Source organism: Pinus tabuliformis, chromosome 3_2 (genome assembly GCF_031772625.1).
Source record: "Pinus tabuliformis cultivar Carrire ecotype Pingquan chromosome 3_2, CPIR1, whole genome shotgun sequence".
Lineage (NCBI taxonomy): Eukaryota > Viridiplantae > Streptophyta > Pinopsida > Pinales > Pinaceae > Pinus > Pinus tabuliformis.
This window is the reverse complement of record NC_142302.1, coordinates 971,207,257-971,225,004: the sequence shown is the minus strand read 5'-3', so window position 1 is coordinate 971,225,004 and position 17,748 is coordinate 971,207,257.

Here is a 17,748-nt window from a genome sequence, read left to right as displayed (position 1 = left end):
GGTAAGACAGTCAATGTTGAAGTGGAAATTTTTGATGCAAATCTTAACTATAGTCTTCTACTCGGATAGAGTTGGACCCATGCTATGCATTCTATACTCTCTTCTCTTTTCCGCATGCTCCATTTTCCTCATCAAGGGAAAACCGTCATGGTCAATCAATTGTCTTTCTTTGCCTCTTCCCCATCGGATGGCAATATTCCTTATGTGAAGCATATTGGTGCCCCATATGAGAGTGTGGGGGCTGGACTTTTCAAAGATCCTACCTTAATTTTTATTTTTCCTCTCCCACCTTTGAATGTTACCTTAGTCAACATGATCTTAGTTAAGTCTAATTCTTGGGTCATTCCCCCTCCTGACCATGTTAATTCATGGGGTGATGTCATGCCATTAAGACCCACCAAGATTAATTATGTGGAGATTGTTTTGGCTTCAACTTCGGTGTCTACTGTTCACATTTCTTCGAGTACCTATCTTGACGCATATTCACAATCCCCTTGGCTTGGCTCTTCAGATTCTTCCGATCCTTTTACCGAGACATTTCCTACTTACGAAAGTATCATGGAAATAATGTCTCTTGAGGAAGCACCTTGGAATGATGCTCATCGTTCCTCATTTTTACTAGGCCCAAAAGTCATGTCTACCTGTCTTAAGAAGTTCTCTTCTCGTTTCCCGACCTGACCACTTCAGGTGCCCATCATGACCCATGAAGTCTGGTCAGAAGGGAACATGGGTAATATTACCCTAGTGATGCCTATTGACATTTCGGTTTACCTTGATATTTTCAAGATATTTCAATAGTGGGCACCTTTTCCTCATCATGAGTTCAAGTTTTTCTCGCCTCCTTTTATGCGAATTTTTTGCCGAGTCTTTACCGTTTTCCCATTATTACAATGGGGTTTCCATCTTATGACTCATAACTCTCACTTGCCTAGGGGGCATGGGGGCACAACCTTTTATGAATTTTACTCTATTATTTGGCCGAGCCGATGCTTACACGTCATGTCAATGGTAAAACTCTAGTTTTCTTCTATGTTGATTGATTACCCGAGTCCGGATATGGACTCCATCACAAAGTAATATGCATGAGTCATATCGCATGGTTACTTATGTACATAAGTGTGTTATTCATTTTTGTACAGTGTGGTTTGGTGTGTTTTTTCAACCAGCTTTCATGTTTATTATGTCTTCACCTACTTTGCGGATGTTTATGACTCCTTATGTAGGTTTCACTGATGGTGCTTGCCATAGTACCCGAAATTTATCATCTGTAGCATGGGCAATATTTTTTCATAAACCCTCAATTATTTAGAATGTATTTGTGTATTCATCTCTTGGAAAGAAATTTTGATTATATCGCATATCATCACATCCCTAGGCATATGAATACATTGACAGATGCATTGGCTAATAATGTTTTAGACAGACATTTACGCAATATGTGAAAAAATCGTATCATAGTAAACAGGAAATATAGCATATGTATGTCGATAATGTCTGAGTATAATACATCAAAATCCAAAAAATAATATATGTGTTCCAAGTATATCTGTGGCTTGTAGGCCTCAAAACTATAAATGCTAACTATGGACTATTCTGAATGATGCTCGTGATAGCATGTTACTTCTCACACTACATGAGTCAGTGATCAACGAATCCGATCCGACACTCCCACCATGTGCCACTGATAATGGTGAGGAATGTCCTCCATCCGTGCATATTCTGGAATCCCCCTCATCACGTTATCCATATTCTATGCAATCTCTTCTTTGTTGTCAACTCCTTCCTTGTAAGGAGGGACCTCGAAATGCTGAGCCATGCGTCTAGCTATTGGGGACATCTTGGCTGGTCTCTCTGGTTCAACATCTGCAATTACAAAGTCAAGGTGTCATGAATACATATATTCAAAAACAATAAAAAATAGAAAAACAAAATTGTTTTTCTCACCTCCATCATCAAAGTCCTCTCCCTCTGGGAATGGCATGCCGGGATCATTGTGGAAGTTAGTCCCACTGTATGACCAATCCTCCACAACGATCAGTTATCGTTGAAGCCACACAAAGAAGGCGGGCTTGTAAGACATGTGGTGGACCCCTCCAGATTTGGGCATCAGCTCACTCCATCAAACCATCCTTGGATCTCGTGGTACCAGGGGATTCACCTCCACCAACTCATAATGGAACAGTGGGATTCATTCCAAGAAGAAAGTTACCAAAACATAGCCATATCCAAATTGCCTCATATTCCCTATTTTTCATTTGGATAATTACAACTTCATGTTTACTTTGATGGCTTCTGCCCAGTTGAAGACAGTGGGCACCATATAGTCCACAACATATTGGAAATGCGATTTGTTGGACTCATGTGGTGCTTGAGCCCCATCTACTTTGTTAATTGTCAAAAGCATCACCTTAAATACAAGATCATTTATTTTCATAATGTCGATCTTGCCGCTTGTGTATTTCAGAGCTCCTGGGCAATGTTGGGTAAGGAGCATGTTTATGCTCGCGCCAATAGGCCTGCCTCCATATAGTTGGATTGGTTCCACTCTGTGAGATAGTGCAGTAATGAAATAGATATCTGAAGTCTCCAACTCTAGCTCTTGATCATGAATCAAAAATACCTCCCATCTGATGTCCCATAGACTGATCAGGTATCGCAGTGGTTCCGGTTGAGCCCTTAGGCTGGGTGTTAGAAACAACTTGAGGAACCCACAGTTCCTTAATGCGTCAAGACAATTTAGATCCTCCAAGGCCAGTTGGTCTATTCTTTCATGTTCATGTTCTTTCCATAAAACCACCATTTTCTCACCTTGATTTGCCTGCAAACACCCCACATCTAATTTAGCATCAGTCTTTGAAAGGGAGATTTATGATTTAAAGCATTAAATTTGGGAAAAAATCAGAAACATTTAGTTCTTTGCATTGGCGCAACTGTTTTTAAAACATCTAAGCCAATGGTGTGAGACCTGGTGTTAAAAGTTGATGATTGGCGTGGTCCCCTGCCCAGATCCTGCGTCGACTGTCAACAAAATTGTTTTACAAAACATCCCTTAGATTCTCCTAAAAAGACAGTTAAATACTTAAAAAAGGGTATCAATACGAAGAGTAGGGCCATGGGTCTTACCTACAACAAACGGTTCGATGATTGGCTTCCTAGAGCCACAGTAATCCATTCCTAAAGATCTAGGGCACAAGTGGGTAAAAAATGCTCAAATGAGGTAAATGAGGTAAATGGTAAAATTGTTTTACTTTTTTCCCTTTTTATAAACTTTTGACTATGTTTTAGGGTTTTAAAAGTATTTTTTCACCATTTTTCCTTAGAAACGGATAATGCATTTGCTTTTTGTGCAGTGATAGGTGATGGTTTGTCGGTGATGATGCAAAACAGGAGTCGTATTTAAGCTATTTTTCCGACTTGTAAAAAAAATGGAAATGAAGAGATTGCTGAGTATTTTTCCTTTTTTGACTCATTAAAGTGAATAAAAATGGGGAGTCTGCTTTAAGCTCTTTTCCGACTCTGAAAACATGAAAATATTTTCGAGTCCTTGTTTTTTTGACCTCATTAAATGATTTCAAAACATCATTTATCCAGTATATGTTTACCCCTTTTTTTGTGCTAGGATAAACTATTTAGGAAAAAAGTACTCCCTGGTTGACATGGCCAAGAGGTTCTCTCAAGTATTGTTTTATACCTTTTCGAGCTCAAGAGACAACTTTACGAAAAGGGACCTTTTGGATTTTTCTTTTCCATGTCTTTTTCAAACTCTCTAAACATGAAAAATATATTGAGTTTTGCCTTTGTCAGACTCGTTAAAAGATTAAATGACATCAGATTCGTCATCGTGGCAAACGTGAGATTCTCCTTCCTAGGGCTCATTAATCTTGCTAGGTTCGATCTGTTGAAGGATGGACTTATATTACAAGCATATTCTATTCCCTTCAAGCTTGTGATAAAAAATAATTGGGGTACCTTCCAGAAATGGTGGGAGAAAATGGAAATTTTTTACAAGTTGTGTCGTTAGCTTGTCACTCTTGAACATGACACTCTTTTGCTTCATGTCAAGTTGGTATATCCTCACTTCATCATTGACCTTCCTGGGTTTGGGTCATCCACGTTTTTCCTTTCCATTTGATCTTTGCCACATCATCATGACCTTCGATCCTATGGATCCAAAGAGTTGCCAAACTTCGGAGTCGTGTCACCGATATGTTCAATAGTTAATCCTTCTGTAGTTTACACTAATTCTTGATTCTCTGTATCATCCATAGTCATTTCATCCCCTTGTCTCACATCGATGATGTGGGATACATCGTGGCCCTCCTTCGATAAGGTCACTTCCTGTCGACTTCAGCGCATTATTCGGGAAGTTTGCCGAGATACCCCCTTCCAATACCTTAGAGCTTGCATGCCTTAATGGCAAGTTATTCGCATTCGATGACAAGTTCTCATCATTGACTTTTGATCAAGTGACTTCACAAGTGTTTGAATTCAGCTCCTTATTCGCACTCCCTGAATTGTGCTGCTGTACCTTGAGAGCCATTGTCATTATTGGTGGTTCTCTTGCACTTGTTAATCGTTCACATCATTGACCAGTAATCAAGCGAATTTCTAGCATGTTTGACTTTAATACATCTATTCACATGTTAGAATTTGTACTTTAATCGGGTTGTGTTGGAGCGTAAGACTCTGGGCTCAGATTACAAAAGTCCAGGTTGCGAGGCGATGTGACATGATCATGCTTATATACATGTCTCTTTCAGATGGATGGTTGCGACCATACCATGAGTTTGTTATATGTGATCCTTCTCATTATTGGATGGCTGCGACCATACCTTGGGTTAGATATGATCCTTCTTATTGATGGCTGCACCCATACCTTGGATTCATTTACATGATATTTTTCTAGATGGATGTGTCCATACCATGATTAATGTATATTTTATCAGAGATTTCAATGATGTATATGTATCTATGATTTCTTGCAGGTTTTCCAACGATAGTTTCCAGTTCCATGCATCTACTCATAAATCATTTCACCCCTCACTCTTGTTCAGATTTCATGCTTTAGGGGGCATTTGTTACACAACATTTTGTCACTGTCCTTGTACTCCCCATTCCTCGATCCTAGAGGAACTCTACAGTGAACCTCATGTGTTTTCCTATCTGAAGAACATGTCTTTACATCACTCTTCATCAGCATAACATTTCCCTCTTACATCATTTCCAGAGAATATTCCTTCAAACTAGATTTTAAAGGTCAACGCTATCCCTCAATTTCTTCCTCGTGCTGATCTATAGAGTTTAACACTGAGCCTAGCACCGATCAAAATTGGTATCCATCCATTACCTATGCTGATCCTCTTTTGGAAAGTTTTTAAAAATGGAGTCGAAGCTTCCAGGTCTAGAAGCTTCATGAATGGAAGTCTGGTAAATGGTTAGTCGAGATAGAGCCGAGAGAGACTGTTTTGGCTCCTTTCCCCTTTTAAAATGGAACAAACAAAAAGAGATAATACATCTCCCATCATAAGAGGATCCATATCCCCTCTCTGAATAAACTTCTCCTATTCCAACCTAAGCTAGCTAATGAAGGAGCTTGAATAACTAGAAAAATCTTGATAGTTTTAGCCTTCTAGTTTGCACTTATAAAGGGAGAATAAGTTTGTAGTTTGTTTGATTTGGAGAAAAGAGGAAGAAGCCTTGAACTTCCATTATTTTAGGTGAATCATGAGATGCTAACAGTGGTGCTAAAACCTGGACACGTCGAAGGAAATCTGCAACGCTAAGGTGAAGGTTGTACTTTCCTTTTTGACATAATAATACAACTGATAATTTGTTTACTATATCAATTACATATGGTATTTGGTAGCTTAAGACTTCTTAGCCTCTTAAGTAGGTTGAATATATTTTATGCTATCATGTGTGCTTTGGTTTCTTGTTTATTTGTTTCAGGTGCTTGATTGACTTTAAGGAGCTGATCGCTGGAGAAAAGACAGAAGGACTTCATCAAGCAAGGATTAGCGATACAAGAGGTAGGATATTATCCATTCTCAATCTAATGGAACATATGTTAGGTTGTCTTATTTTTGGCTAGACCTTCTCCCTTGGGCTAGAGGGATTGTCTCTGTTCATAGAGCGAATTTTCCTACTTCACAAATTGGGAACCATACTGGGGATCCGTCCCTATCTTTGGATTGTTTTTCATTTCATCTACCCACCATTTCCTTTAGATATGTTAGAGGGGAGAAAGGAAGAAGAAGAAAGAAATAATTTGGAATAAATAGAGAGGAATGTAGGTTTTTATCCACAAGAGGAGGAGACTACAGCAGAAGCCTAGAATGTCAGGGAGGCCACTAAAGTAATGAAATAAATGGACATAGATTGAGTTTCTCAGAGGATGATAAACATTTTCAGTAGGGGGTGATGATAAGGCTCATCAATGGGTAAATTATATGGACCTTAATGCACCTCCAACTTACTAAAATCAACTTTTCTCACCATTCTTTACATGTTTTAATTTTGTTTTTCATAATGAGGAGACTAAAGATGAGATGTGATGTCTAGTGGTCCAATGTCATGTTTTGGAGCAAATTTCTGCTAATTAAAGTGCAGGAACTCGAATGGAGACAAGCAAGAGGGATTCTCAGAGACAAGATCTCCCTCCTTAACTCCTCACTCACTTTAATATTACTCAATCAAATCTCATTAGCTCGGAGTTGGAGGTAGCCGAGTCATGAAGTTCATTAGAAGCCAAGCTACTGATAGTTGAAGACCCATTGATCTCGAGATTGGAGCCAAGCCTCCCTAAATATAAGGAAGTTATTAGTAACTTCAGTTGTATAAATTAAGAGGCCTAGGGCCTCATTAGGATTTAGATTTTTTGTTCAAGATAGCTAAGAAGTTTTTGAGTTGAAGCATTGTAACCAAGCACTCTTATGTATTTTTGATTTCTTTAATGAAAATGAGCAACATTCCCTTGATCCAACACTAAGTTGACTCAGAGGGCTGAAGCTCTTGTGTTAGGGCCTAACCCTAGTAGCATAGGTTCCTCTTATTATATATGTATGCTTAGGTTATCTCATAGTTAGTTGTTAAACTGATTTTGGTATTGTTAATTTGCAAGTATTAGTAGATTTGATTAGTTTGCTTCCATTTGTGAATATCTCTGATATTGGCATTGTAGTGATAAGAATATATTACAAAAAGGCTGACAACAAGTGTTTTTCACCTTATTTCTCCCTTTCAGGGATCATGGTTTGAGGAATACTTCTCATGTAGCCCAAAAAGATAGAATTCTATCTTTTTGTGTAATTTAGGGTTTTCCTGTTAATTAGGTCATTATCTTGCAATTTCATAGATAATTTGCAATTGGTATTTTCTTATCTCTCGATTTGCACTAATATCATCTCGCTTTCATATTGGTTCCAATAATTTCCATGCATGAGCTTAGCAAAGTAAATGGTGAACCCTGTTTTCTTTTACTCGAATACACCTTTCTTGTTTTTGATGAGTTCATATATGAATGACAAGAATGATGTTTGTTGATTGAAGGAGCTTCTAAATTTCAGGGAGACATCATCTCATCAACGTTAGCCAATCCATATCCACGCATGATTGCCAAAAGTCACAAAGGTCTCAATTCGAATTCTTGTCTTATGAGGAAAACTAGTCATCTCTCTTGAGCAAATCCAACCATCTTAAATATTCGGCTTGAGCTCTAAGTAAGTGTCTATCATCCCCATGCCTTATTCCCTCCTTATTCACCTTTTTCGAGCTCCACCTCACCTTCTAGACCACTCCCTAAGCTTTTAGCTTGTTCCTTTAGTAAAATAGGGGATCCTGTAGGTGAACTAGTACTTCCTGTAGAATCCTGTAGGAAAACCTTTAGTGGTCTGTTTTGAGCCCGATTGGAGAAAATTAATCACTAAAATCCTGGATTAGGTCCCTACATGACCTCCAATTCATCTGAACCATTTTCCTCCTTTTCCTTCACACTTGTCTCCCCTGCCAAAGAACCAAGCACGATTAGCATTTGTATTTTTCAAGCAAAAAGATAAAAAGAAAAAGAGTTTTTTAACATTTGTTCTTGTAAACAACATTTAGCACTCTTTAGATCATATTTCATGCTTACACTAGTTAAAACCTCACATGTGTTAAAATAGGGTTCTTCTACAAGAAAATTAGATTATCAAGTAGATTAAGGATTTCATGTTGGTTTGCAAGCACTTCTTTCAGTATTTCCTTAATGTAATATACATAATATATTTTCTTCCAATTAAGGTAAATTTTATGAAACTAGCTCATAAAAAGATATAAAAGATAGATGAACACCTTAGAAAAAGCCTCTTTGAGGGGGCAACCTCCTTTGCATTACACAAATGAATAATTATTGGATGATACAAATGACAAGACTTCCTTTCTATATATAGGAGTCTAAGGGGTCATAATATAATCAGAGCCGACATAACAATAATAATGTAAGGGTACAATAATAACAATAGTGGGCTTCTATGGGGCACAATAATAACAATATGGGGACTATATGGGTACAACAATATAATAAGGGGGTTTTACTAATAACAATAAGGGGTTACACTAGTAGTATAGGGGCCTAACATGCCCCTCTCCTTCAAAAAGTGTTGTCCTCAACACTTGAGTAGTTCTTGATGCTTCTGTATAAAATTCTTGTCCTCCCATGTGGAATCTTTAGTGGGTAAGTTCTTCCACTTGATGATATACTCTGAAATTGACCGATTTCGTAGCTGCCGGGTTCTTGCTTTTGTGACTGCTCTAGGTTCCAATATGATTTTTCCTTCCTCTTCAAATTCTAGGAATATTGTTTGAATTGGGATGTTCTATAACTTTTGAATGAGTGGCCACACTTCTTTGTCTTTCTTCCATTTATCCCTTGCTTCATTTATCCAATCTGGTTGGATAATGGAAATAGCACAAAACAATGCTTCCATATCCTCATCCTTTCTTGAGAGTGCATCTGTAGCAAAAATTTTCTTCCCTTTTCTGTATATGATGTCAAAGTCATAACCCAACATATTTGTGACCCATTTTTTCTATTCTTCTAAAGATAATATTTGTTCTAAAAAGTATTCAAGACTATCATGATCCATTTTACCTTGAAGTGTCTTCCCATTGGGTAAGGTCACCATTTCTTAAGTGCATGTAGTATTGCCAACATTTCCTTCTCATAAATAGCTTGCTTGAGATGTAGCTGTAAAAATACCCAATCACCTACATCAAGACATTTTTCACTGCAATGTTGATCTACCTATTGCTTCATTTGATTCTGCACCAAAGTGGCGTTATCCTTTAAAAGTTGGAGAACTTGTTGTTGATACTCGATGTGATCTTTCACTACTTGAACCTTTTTCTTCTTGATATGTCCTTCTATATTGAGAGTTTGATGAGTGGTAATTTCTTCCAATGCTTTACAAGATATGGTCGGACTCATTTCTTGATGCTCGATGTGATCTTTCACTTCTTGAACATTTTTCTTCTTGATATGTCCTTCTATCTTGATATTTTGAGGAGTGGTAATTCCAGCCAATGCATTATAAGATATGATTGGATTCATTTCTTCTTTCTAGATGTGATCTTTCAGTTTTGAACCTTTTTCTTCTTGATATTTCCTTCTATCTTGAGAGTTTGAGGAGTGGTAATTCTTGCCAATGCTTTACAAGATATGGGCGGATTCATTTCTTCTTTCTCTGGGGTTGGGTCCTGGTTTATATCCTCTTATTTTGGTGTTTCTTGATCCTTTTCTTCCTCATCTACATACTCTATGTAAAATAATTTCTTCTCATCACACTTATGACCTTTAATGCATTTGCTATCACAATTGTAACAAAGCCCTTTTTCTCTTTTTTCTTCCAATTGTTGTGGTGTAACCCTTGTAGTTTGTGGAAGGCTAGGAGAAACAACACTTCCATCTTTATAGTTGTGAGGGGTAGACTTCCTTATTGCCATAATTTTTCTTTCCACTTTGTAACAAAGCCCTTTTTGCTCTTTTTTCTTCCAATTGTTATGGTGTTGCTCTTTGTATCCTCATAATGTGCTATAATTTCCTCCGCGACAATTGACCACGTAACAAGTGGTTTACGAGAACAAAGCCCTTTATACCATAAAAATTGATCTTGTTCTAAATATGAAGATGTAGCACATACCTTTTGTATTAGTGGTACACCATGTAGATCAAAATATTTCTCCATCTGTAGTATCCAATTTATCGGATCCTTGCCAACAAACTTCCTCATCTCAATTTTTCTTGATTTTAGGAGCTCGATTTTGAAACCACTGTAACTCTATAATTTGAGATCTCCAAGTTCTGAAATTTTCTCTTGTGGTAGCTCTCTGATTTATCTTTCTAATCTCGCAAGTATCATTAGAATTTGATTATCCAAGAAATAGGTATGCCAAATCTCCCACGGTGACCTAATTATAGACTAGTTAAGTAGAGCGAACTTGTACTACGTGCCACGTCTCACTGTTTCAACCTTAGTATCTGAAACTAATATATAGAAAACTACAGGAAGTTCTCTTTCTGAAATGTCTTACGAAATTTCAATTTGATGCTTAGAACAAATGTTATGACGATTTTCCCCCAGTCTCCTGTCTAGAATGTAATTCGGGAGTTTGCAAAATCTCTAACTTTCTCAAATCATATATACGAAAATATAGCTATACAAGATTTGAAATTCAGGCCCGAGGTTCAGACCGATTTCTTATAAAATGGGTTTTTTTTTTTTGCTTCTGAAACATCACAAAAAAAAGTTATAGTGAAAATTCCATGATGACCTGTTTTAGATGAAATTCTGGATCTTGCAAAAACCCTAAATTCCTCAGATAATATATCCGAAAATGTCTTTCCAACTTCATCAGGATGAACACTTTCAAGCGTCTTTGTCAGCCACTTTGGGGGACCTTTCTCAAATGGTCCAGGCTGCTCCGTTGATTGAGTTGGGACTGAATCAAGATTGAGTCTCCCAATTCTATCAATCACATCACTTAAAGCATCATCCGTTGTTGGAGTTTCATGGGGGGGAGATTGTTATTCAGAAGAAGATTCCACATGTTGATCTAGTATAGGAATCCCCCCTTCAAGATATGGAATCTGATTATCAAATTCTTGAAATGATTTTTCATTTGCGAATCTATCCAAGCAATCAAGTTGCCGCTCAACAACATTGTCAATTTTGGATGATTCAAGAAAAATTACATCTCTAGATACAACAAACTTTTTATTTACTTCATCATAGAGATGATATGCTTTGGAGGTGTTTGAATACCCCAGGAAGATACATTTACGACTTCTAGCACCAAGTTTGTTTCTATGTACCTTTGGTATCAAGGCATAACAGGTGGAACCAAAGACCCTGAGATGCTTTAGCGAAGGAACATGTCCTTACCACATTTCATATGGACTCTTGTTACTAATAGCATTAGATGGTCATCAATTCTTTATATATGAAGCACATAGAACAACATCAGCCCAAAACATTATCTTTACATTTTTGAAGAAGAGCATGGATCATACCATATTTAAGATTATCCTATTCATTCTTTCAGCTACACCATTCTGTTGGGGATTATAAGGCATAGTTGTTTGATGTTTGATCCCATGTTGGCGAAGATAGTTTTTAGAGTCATTTGATGTGTACTCTTTTCCATTATCAGTGCGAATAGACCCAATATGAGATTGTGCATCATTTTCAATACATTTATGAAAGTTCTTGAATGTTTGAAAAACATCAGATTTGTTCTTCAATAAATAAACCCAAAACATTCTGGTGTAGTCATCAATAAATGTCATCATATATTTATTTCCATTTTCAGAAGAACAGGCATTGGACCACATAAATCTGAATGAATGAGTTCAGGTTTTCTATGTGCTCTGGAATGTGAATCATGAAAATATTGTTCGCTATGCTTTCCTAGAATGCAAGCATCGCATTGCTTAAGTTTCCTAGGAATTGTAGGCAAACTAGCAACACCATTTTTCTTCAACAAGCAGAGGATGTCATACTTCGAATGTCCAAATCTAGCATGCCATAATAAACTTGATGGAAGTGTACCTTCTTCATGATGAAAATTTTATGAGAAATGTTGGACACGAGCAGAGGTTCCTTGCAGCTTGAGAAGCCTCTCTTCTTCTATTCCCCTCATGACAAGTGAGTGATCAGATGCTTTTATCACCTCAAGCTTGCCATCAAACATATGAATGGAGTGACCTTGCTAGCGGATGTGAACCAAGGACAACAAGTTTCTGTTTAGCTATGGGAGATATAGAACATGGTGCAGAAGAAAGTCTGGAAGACCAGGAAATTTAAGCCTGATTGTGCCAAGCCCTGATGGCTTGATTTTTGATTGGTCTGCAAAGTATACTGCTCCATTAACATTGTCAGTAAATTCTTCAAAAAAATCTTTTCTATGAGTCATGTGGTAGGTTGCTCTTGAATCAAGCAACCAATCATTTTTCCAAGAAGCAAGTGAAGCATTAAATAAATCTTCATTTACTCCAATATTACATTGTGCCACAACATAGTGAGCGGATTCAGGTGCTTTACCTTTATCTATATCATCAATTTTATCTTTCTGTTGGTTTCTTTGCTGCTCAATTTTGTCCCATGGTAACTTGCATGTAGAGGCATCATGTGATCCATTTCTTTTGCAGCGTATGTAGTGCAAATCTTCCTTTTCTCCTTGAGAGTGTCTACCCCCCTTGCCTTTGAAATATCTTCCTCTTCCTCTTCGACCACCTCTTCCTCTTGAAGAATCTTGAGCAAGATGCTTTTCTTTATGAGCAAGGCACACAACCTCTTCAAAATATTTAGGGGATATCTTCTTTCCAAAAGCTTTCTCTCTTTCAGAAATTTTTTTCACAAGAGAGTCAAAGGTGATCTCTTTGATATTTCCATTTGCTTGCAATGACTCAAGATAATTGGAGTAAGTAGGATAAAGTGCCTTGAGAAAAGTGATAAGAGGAATTTCCAATTCAACCTTAGTGGATTTGATATCATGCATTATAGACTTTACTTCAAATGCAAGAGCAAGAGGATCATTATTTTGCAATTCAAGAGTGAAAAGTTTAATGATGAGTTGAACAACTTCAAGTGCAGAATGTGAGTCATAGAGTTCTTTCAGCTTTTGTAAGGCTTCAAAGGCAGTTCAAAATGGAAAAATATGGCGACTCACCTCTTCATTTACAGATGCTGCGGTTAATCCATAAGCTTTGTTGTTCTTGTTTTCCCAAATGACGAGCTCTTTGTCTGATGTAGGCTGTTCTGGCTCTGTGTCCCCGTCTCCAACACACACTCCTTTCCACAACTCATTGAAAATGAGCGTGTGTTTTATCATCCGGGACCACTCAGGATAGTTCTCTTTGCTAGTGAGAACTATCCCACAATAGATATGATTGAATGCATATTATAAAAAATACTTCTGCTGATAGAAAAATACTTCTGCTGATATACAGTAAAATTGTACTTCTGGTGGTAGTTTTTAAAAAATAAAAATTCAAAGGGGCATTCTCTCCATATAGGGCTTTGTACTATCTTTGAAAATATAAAACATTTTCCAAAGAAATATTCAGATCAGCTATGCACTCTCAAAAAAATTTCAAATCTCTTCCTCATCAATTTTTTTTGCAAGTTATAACAGATAATAACCAGTGCCAAAGTATGGAAAAAAGTTGCTTCATAATCTGCCAATTCTCTCTGTCTGATGCCACACCAATACATATGGAAGCAAGGTTCTTCAAAACAGGAACAACATTCTTCAAAACAGTTCAATGCAGTGTTCTAAAATACTTATGAAATACTAGGAGCAGCGTTCAAAATAGTTCAACGCATGTCTCAAATCAACTTACATACGTATTTAATAGGAATGTCAGAGTACCAAAAAACAACTCAATACAATGTCATGAACAGCGTATCAAAAATGGCTCAATACAATGTCAAAAACTTCAATTGCATACCATGTCAAAAACTTCAATCGTATACGATGTCAAAAAAAACTTCAATAACATGTAAAAAATTTCAACGTGTATGCCAAAAATTCAACGTATATACCAGAAACTTCCGCATCAACCCTTTCACGTGCAAATCGATCTTCAGAAGCTTTGATTCTTGCACGCAGGTGTGCTTTGATACCACACACAGGTGGGCAGCTATCAAGCTATGAAGCATCTGTGAATGTTTGCTTGCACAGTTATTAAAAAAAATTCAGAATATGTTCACGGGTTCACCACAGGGGTTGATTCAATGCATAGCAGTTGTGGATAATAATGCATAGCGGTTGTGAGCAATAATGCATGGGTAACTGAAGAAAAACAAAGGGCGGAATGGCAACGACTGTGGAGGGGACAGAGAGTGTAGTAGACAGTGGACAGAGAGCAGTAGGCAGAAGGGAGTTACAACTATTTGGGAGCTAGCTCTGATACCATGTCAGACCAGGCAGTAACTCCTCAAGAAAAATCGATTCTTGTGTTTTATTCCTTCAGGTAGGTCTTCATTATTGTTATAGCTCCAAATCTCACTCTTATGGTTTTTGATGCTGCGCTCATGGCCTAGGGCAACCCCTCCTTCCAGACCTGGTCCAAAAAATTTAAAAAACAGTGTTTTATTCCCTATACGCGACATTGCCCTGAGTTAAACGCGTGTACACGCGGGTATGTCATACCCAACCCGCGTGTATCTATTAAAACACTTGAAAAAATAATAAATTCCTCTTTTTCGGGCGGGGATCGCGGGTTTACCTGCTGGATCACCGGTTAGTGCCCGTGGCCCAACTGTTCCCAACCAACTCCTAACTAAAAAACTACTTTGGAGAGGGTATAAAAAGACATCAAAGGGAAGGCCAAGGGGAGAGAGAAAGGAGAGCAAGATTATTATGCTGAGTTTATTTTAGTGGCAAGGCAAAATTTGATAAGTGAGCAACTTTCCTTCTTTGTTTGCAGAGTAGTCTTAAAATCTTGCATTCACATATAGTTGTTGCATTAGGATAGATTTGCATCCCTTTTTATGCATACATAGCTTTGTTAGCTTTTGTGAGTGTGGAGTCTGAAAAGAAAGCAAAAAACTTTGTTTTATTTTTCCTCTGAACCCTGTAGAGATTACTTTTCATCGAAAAACAAAAAGTGCATATGCAAGTAGTTAAGTTTTGTTTAACTTCTTTTGCGTCAAAAAACACCACTAGTTTCACTTCCGTTACCTTGTGACTTAAAGAACAGCCTAATAAAATCAAGCGCTAATTTAAAATCCACTAGAACTTTTTGTTTTAGTCATTACACCAACAAGTTTAGGATTTTAGGGCCTTGGATTAGGCGAGTGGAGAGTTAACTCTCCAAGGCCACATAAAACGTCAAACGTAAGAGTCTGATTAACGAGAGTAAATCCAATAGCGTTAGGAAGACCAGGAAAGCTCCGGATCTGGGAGTTAAGCACGAGGGTCTGTGAAGACAGGGAAGAGAGATACCCCCTCTCCTACTTGTCCGAACTTACCTCACGACTGTTCCGCCTGGCTTCTGCGACGAGTTGGTATCCATAGTTGCTCTTCCTAGGGAACTACATAGGTGGCTGCGGAGGGGAATCCCGTGGCACCTGAGGTTGACGTTGCATCACTCTCGACAGTACTACTGGAGGGCACCCTTGCGAAGCTTGGGGGCTTGCACCGGCGCAGGCTGTTGTTAGGAGGTCAGCGTAACTTCCTCTGTTACCTTCGCTGATAGGACTGGGCCGTCATTATCCCAGACTATCTTCGGAAGGCCCCTGACTCCACTTTCTTGTATTTTGGTGTCCGGTCCTCACCACCCGGAGCGGAAATACTTGGAAGTTGTTTGACTGGCTGTATCTATAGGGACTTTATAGTGTGTGCTCTTTGTTCCTTGTATATAGTTGGCTTTAGGTATTTTTGTCTAGTCACGTTTGGACTTTGTGTTCTGAGTGACTGGCTTACCACTCTACCGATCTTGAAAGGCTTTTGGGCGTTCTTTCGGAAGTTGTGGAGTTGCCTCCTCAAGGGCAAAGGTTTTGATTGCTTATCCATATTCTTTGAAGAGTTATTCCCGCAAGGGAAAGGGTCTTTGGAACAGTTAGATATGGCTAATATTCCTGTGGAAACCAACCAAGGTGCCCTCCCAAAAGGAGATCCTTGTGCTTTTCCTTTCTTTGGAAACGTTGGTACTCCCTTGATGGCCACCTTGAATATTCCTGGATTGAATGTTGGACTACCCGTTTGGCTGTGGTCCACTCCGAATATTCTGAATGCTCTTGAAGCTTCTCAGATGAATACTTTATTTCAGGGGCATCACATGGGTGCTAACTGTTCATCTTCTTTCAAAGAGAAATCTGGGATTCCTTCTTCTCCTCCTTCTTGTAACAAGAAATCTAAAAAGAGGAGAAAAAGGAAGTCAAAGAAGAAGAATAGTTCTATCCCTTCATCCTCAACCTTTGCTAGTCATGTTGGAGATGAGTCTTCAGCCGCTGCAAGTCATGCTGGGGGCACAAGTCTAGTCACTACAAGTCACACTAGCACTTCATCCTCAACCTCTGCTAGTCATGTTGGAGATGAATCTTCAGCCGCTGCAAGTCATGCTGGGGGCATGAGTCTAGTCACTACAAGTCATACTAGCAAAGAGTCACCGACCTCTGCAAGTCATGTTCAGGACTCTCCGCAAACCACTGCTAGTCATGTTGGCGGAATGGAGGTTGATAAGAAACCTGGACGTAGAAGTTTTAAACCTAAGTTCCCTTGTAAGATATGCAAGGGAGACCATCTTACTCATTTATGCCCTGGTATTCCAGAGGTTCAAAAGATATGGTCCGAGTCTGAAAGTACTTCTGCTCCTAGATCTGATATGGTTTCTCATCAATCCCATCAACCGTTGGTTGAAAATGTGGTAGAGCCAGTGCAATCGCTAGTCGATTACACTCCTCTTTTGGGGGGTGAAGTGCCTAACAAAAGAGTCTGTTTGATCTCTAGTACAGAGTCTTCTAATATAGGGGGCATTCCGGGTACTTCGAATGTTCCCCCTCCAAGTGCTAAGAATGTTTCCTTTGATTGGGATAGTCTTGTTGAGCCTCGTCTTCCTTCCGCTGCACCTTTCCAAATAAAGGCCAGAGTTAATTCCACAAATGTCTATCGATGTATGGTGGATGAAGTATCCCCTACAAGTATTATATCCTCTTTGACTTGGAAAGCTTTGGGTTCCCCAAAGTTGTTGACAGCTCAGAGTCAGTTGTTAGCCTATGATAGAAGGCCTGGTGAATCTATGGGTGTTCTTCCTCAATTGCCTATCACTTTAGGTGGGAAGACTGTCTTAATCGATATGATGGTGGTTGATAGCCCTTTAGACTTTAATATGCTACTTGGGCGTGATTATGTCTATGCTATGAATGCTGTGGTGTCTTCACTCTTTCGAGTAATGTGCTTTCCTCATAACGGGAATATTGTCACTATTGATCAGCTTGCATCTGATAATCACCACCCTAATTCGACTTTACTGCAGAATGCCCCTTGGTTTGTTCCAAGTGTTCAAGTAGACTCTACCCCGCCACGGGTCAATTATGTGGCATTGAATCCTCAATGTTCAATTGCTTCTAAGAAGGATCCTTTGACTTACTATTCTCCTTCTTGGGACTTGGTCCCGGCAGTTGACCGAGAGATTCTTCCTATAGGGACATGGGACCCTTTAATTCCCTCTTTTGATCCTTGTAGTTCTCATGATTTCTCAGATCTTGT